Here is a 6,000-nt window from a genome sequence, read left to right as displayed (position 1 = left end):
GTTAATCCGGCGAATCTTTAAGCTTCAAGTTTTTCTCTTCTCCAACCTTCTTCCTCTTGCTCTGCCTCTTTGCCTTTTTCCTCTTTTCAGCCGCTTCTCTGCTTTTCACGTAAAAATCCTTTCTTTACCAAATGGAACTCTTTTTCTTATTTCCAACTTATATATATTTTCCAATAATTATTATTCCAATAATAATAATAATAATCCAATAATTCCAATTATTTAATTAAATTAATAAATATAATATTAACTTAAATTAAACAATTATCTTATTTTTATCGGGGTGTTACAACTCTCCCCCACTAAAAGAGTTTTCGTCCTCGAAAACATACCTCAAGCGAATAACTCTGGATAAGACTCTTTCATCTGACTCTCAAGTTCCCAAGTCACATTGCCACCTGCTGGTCCTCCCCAAGTTACCTTTACCAAAGCAATCTCTTTACCCCGCAACTGCTTCAACTCTCGATCCTCGATCCTCATAGGTGATGTTTCAACAGTCAGGTTATCTCTCACCTGTACATCATCTATTTGGACTACATGCGACGGATCAGGAATGTACCTCCTCAACTGAGACACATGAAAAACCTCATGCAAATTCGCAAGTGACGGCGGTAAAGCGACACGATAGGCTACCTCTCCTATCCTCTCCAAAATCTGATAAGGACCAATAAATCGAGGTGTCAACTTCTTCGACTTCAAAGCTCGACCAACCCCAGTTATCGGAGTAACACGAAGAAACACATGATTTCCCTCTCGAAACTCAAGTGACTTCCTTCTCTTGTCGTGATAACTCTTCTGACGACTCTGAGCAATTCTCATCTTCTCCTGAATCATCTTAATCTTTTCCGTAGTCTGTTGAACAATCTCCGGTCCAACCACAACACTCTCACCGGACTCATACCAACATAAAGGCGTCCGACATCTCCTACCATACAAAGCTTCAAACGGTGCCATACCAATGCTCGAATGAAAACTATTGTTGTAGGTAAACTCAATCAAAGGTAAATAACAATCCCAAGCACCTCCCTTTTCCAAAACACAAGCCCTCAAAAGATCCTCTAGTGACTGAATCGTCCTCTCAGTCTGACCATCAGTCTGCGGATGATATGCAGAACTCAATCTCAGCTTAGTTCCCAAAGCCTTCTGCAAACCTTCCCAAAACTTCGATGTAAATCTAGGATCTCTGTCCGAAACAATACTCGACGGAATACCATGCAAACTTACAATTTTCTCAATATACAACTCAGCTAATCTCTCTAACGGATAATCCATTCTGATCGGAATGAAATGAGCCGATTTTGTCAATCTGTCTACAATCACCCAAATAGCTTCAAAATTCTTAATTGTTCCCGGTAAGCCAGAAACAAAATCCATACTGATACTATCCCACTTCCACTCTGGAATAGCCAACGGTTGCATTAGCCCAGACGACTTCTGATGCTCAATCTTTGACTTCTGACAAGTCAAACAAGAATAAACAAAACTCGCAATTTCTCTCTTCATTCCCGGCCACCAAAATAACTTTTTCAAATCATGATACATCTTCGTAGCTCCAGGATGAATACTCAGGCCACTATGATGTCCTTCCTCAAGAATACTCTTCTTAAGTTCGGTAACATCCGGAATACACACCCGATTACCAAATTTCAAAACACCATTCTCATCAACTCTGAATTCACCACCTTGATCTTGATTCACTAGAGTCAACTTATCAACCAAAAGCACATCGGATTTCTGACCCTCTCTAATCTCATCCAGAATACCACTCGTTAACTTCAACATTCCCAATTTAACACTATTGTGAGTACTCTCACACACCAAACTCAAGTCTCTAAACTGCTCAATTAAATCCAATTCCTTAATCATTAACATAGACATATGCAATGATTTCTGACTCAATGCATCAGCCACTACGTTTGCTTTACCCGGATGGTAATTCAAACCAAAGTCATAATCCTTCAGAAACTCTAACCATCTCCTCTGTCTCATATTCAGCTCTTTCTGATTAAACAAATACTTTAAACTTTTATGGTCACTGAAAACCTCAAATCTTGACCCGTACAAGTAATGCCTCCATAACTTCAGAACAAATACCACGGCTGCCAACTCTAAATCGTGTGTCGGATAGTTCCTCTCATGAACCCTCAGTTGTCTCGAAGCATAAGCTATAACCTGCTTGTTCTGCATCAACACACCACCCAAACCCAACAATGAAGCATCACAGTAAACCTCAAATGATTCCGACGAACTCAGTAATATCAGAATAGGAGCAGTAGTCAACCTTCTCTTTAACTCTTGGAAACCTTCTTCACATTTTGAGTCCCAAACAAACGCTTGCCCCTTTATAGTCAACATCGTCAACGGTAACGCCAACTTAGAAAATCCCTCGATGAACTTCCTATAATAACCAGCCAAACCAAGAAAACTCCTTATCTCCGAAACTGACTTCGGAGCTTCCCACTTAGATACCGCTTCTATCTTAGAAGGATCAACAACAACACCATCTCTTGAAATCACATGACCAAGAAAACTAACCTCTTCTAACCAAAATTCACACTTGGATAGTTTAGCAAATAACTTCTTTTCTCGTAGAACTCCTAAAACCACTCTCAAATGCTCAGCATGCTCTTCTTCAGATTTCGAATACACCAAAATATCGTCAATAAACACCACAACAAACTGATCTAGGTACGGATGGAAAATCCTATTCATATACTCCATAAACACTCCAGGCGCATTAGTCACGCCAAAAGGCATTACGGAATACTCATAATGTCCATACCTTGTTCTGAAAGCAGTCTTCTGAATATCCTCAGTTTTCACACGTATCTGATGATACCCAGATCTCAAATCTATTTTGCTGAACATACTCGCACCAACCAACTGATCCATCAAATCATCAATCCTCGGCAAAGGATACCGATTCTTGATCGTCACTTTATTCAGTTGCCTGTAGTCCACACACAACCTCATAGTACCTTCTTTCTTCTTAACCAATAACACTGGTGCACCCCACGGTGACACACTCAGACGAATAAATTTCTTATCCAACAGATCTTCCAACTGACTCTTCAATTCAGTTAACTCAACAGCAGACATACGGTACGAAGCCATTGACACCGGCCTAGTACCAGGTACCAAATCGATCGAGAACTCAACTTCACGCTCTGGCGGTAATTCATTCACTTCTTCCGGAAACACATCAGGAAAATCACACACCATAGCTAGATCACAAATCACCAGTTTATCTTTAGCCTCCAAAGTCGCTAACAGCATAAACAACTCTGCCCCATCTACTACTGCCTCATTCACCTGCCTTGCAGATAGAAACAAACTCTTCCCTTCCTCAATCTCAGGAAAGATCACAGTCTTATCAAAACAATTGATATAGACTCGGTTGAACACCAACCAGTTCATACCCAAGATAACATCAATCTGCACTAGTGGGAGACACACGAGGTCCATCCCAAAGTCTCTACCAAAAATACTCAAAGGACAATTCAAATAAATTGAAGTAGTAGTCACTAAACCCTTCGCAGGAGTATCAATCACCATACTCCCATGCATCTCAGATATCTCTAACTTAAGTTTCACAGCACAATCCAAAGATATAAAGGAATGAGTCGCACCTGTGTCAATAATAGCTACAAGAGGAAAGCCATTAATATAACACGTACCTCGGATCAAACGATCATCTGCAGAAGTCTCAGAACCCGATAAAGCAAAGACCTTGCCTCCCGACTGGTTCTCTTTCTTCGGCTTAGGACACTGTGGGCTAATATGACCCACCTCTCCACAGTTGAAACAAGTCACAGTCTTCAACCGGCACTCTGCAGCCAAGTGACCACCTTTTCCACACTTGAAACACTTCTTCTCAGCACTGGTACACTCATGGAAACGATGTCCAGCCTGACCACATCTGAAACACTTAGCAGGGGCACTGGAGTCTCCCCCACTAGGCCTCTTCATCCCACTCTGTCGCTGGAAACCTTTGCCAGCTGCATACGGTTTCCCACGATCATTCTGATTCTTGCCTTTCCTATCAACCCTCTGCTGATAGCTCTCCGCTCTGGCTTTGGTATCCTATTCAAAAATCCTGCAACAGTCAACCAAATCAGAAAACACTCTAATCCGTTGATACCCAATAGCCTGCTTAATCTCGGGACGTAACCCGTTCTCAAACTTCACATATTTCGAGAATTCCCCAGTAGCCTCATCATAGGGAGTGTAATACTTCGACAGCTCTGTGAACTTAGCAGCATACTCAGTAACAGACCGATTGCCCTGCTTCAATTCTAAGAACTCTATCTCTTTCTTTCCTCTGACATCCTCTGGAAAGTACTTCCTCAGGAATCTCTCTCTGAACACCGCCCAAGTGATCTCAGCATTCCCAGCAGCTTCCAACTCAGTACGGGTAGCAACCCACCAATCATCTGCTTCCTCTGACAGCATATGCGTACCGAACCTGACCTTCTGGTTATCGGCACACTCAGTCACTCGGAAGATCCTCTCGATCTCCTTCAACCACTTCTGAGCACCCTCTGGATCGTATGCTCCCTTGAACATTGGAGGATTGTTCTTCTGGAACTCACTCAGTTGACGAGCAGCTCCCATTCCCACAACATTCGAATTCCCTCCAAGTACTCCAGCTAGCATACCCAGAGCCTCAGCAATCGCAGCATCATCTCTACCTCTTCCAGCCATCTCTATTCTGAAAACCCAACAAGCTAAACAATAAGTACTGATAGGGTTACACAACACCTATCCCGTACAGGGGAAACAGAATAATTACGACTCGACTCGACCGACTATGCTCTGATACCACTAATGTAACACCCTTCAAAATTACCCCAAATATTTAATTAAAACAACAAATATATACATCAGAGTAAAGGTGCAATTAAGGGTGTCACACAAACACTTCACACATTTCACCATAATAACTGTCATGCTCTTTTATTAATTCAAAACATAAAGCATTTGCACAATATGCAGCGGATAGAAATCAAATCAATCATGCAAAACATGTAACACATTACATGTAAAATTATTCAACAAGGTAAAACATCCCGTCCCGAATGTTACATCTATCAGAGCATGACCCACTAAGGAGACTACACTAGACTCCAAGCACTAGCTTCTACTCAATCACTGCTCGTTACCTGAAAAATAGTTGTAAGGGTGAGTTCCTCAATCGATATAAAAAGCATTATAAAATATCATGCAATGTTAAGTAATTTAACACATTTCATCACCCTAATCATAACACCCATTCAGTATCGACACATCAACTCAAACATCATACTCAACACCAACATAAAACACACGTATAATCTCAAATCATACTCAACACCAACACAAAACACACGTATAATATTGGAATACATCCATTCATATTATACGCCATACATACATTATGCAATGAGACTCCATGCATGCGGTACCGACTATTCGTGAACATATAGTTCAACTTCATCGACCAAATCCAGGCACGGCTACCAAGCTCACTAGTCCCACTCATTTGAGACCTAGTGACTCACATCACTAATTCCTCACCATGGGAATTAGCTACCACCCCAAGGGCCATGCTATGCACGCTAATCACCTAGCATGCAAACATCAACAACAGTCCAAAATGACTAACATCACTAATTCCTCACCATGGGAATTAGCTACCACCATAAAGGCCACATTATGCTATGCCAAATCACCTAGCATGCAACATCAACAACAATCCACAATGGACATATGCTCACACTCTAAGCCATAAAACAGTCCATCCACAATTACATACATAGTATATACATTCACAACATTATGCATATTTCCACACATCATCAGCATATTTATCACATAATCATATTATGTCATGCCAAATAATTCAGTCACAGTATTAGCACACTCTACTAATACCTATCCTACTCAAAACAACGGGAAATAATCCCTACTATATCACACACCGATATAGGCCAATCACCAATTATGTTCACAACATTAAAA

Source organism: Lathyrus oleraceus, chromosome 7 (assembly GCF_024323335.1).
Source record: "Lathyrus oleraceus cultivar Zhongwan6 chromosome 7, CAAS_Psat_ZW6_1.0, whole genome shotgun sequence".
Classification (NCBI taxonomy): domain Eukaryota; kingdom Viridiplantae; phylum Streptophyta; class Magnoliopsida; order Fabales; family Fabaceae; genus Lathyrus; species Lathyrus oleraceus.
Note: the sequence above shows the minus strand (reverse complement) of the source record.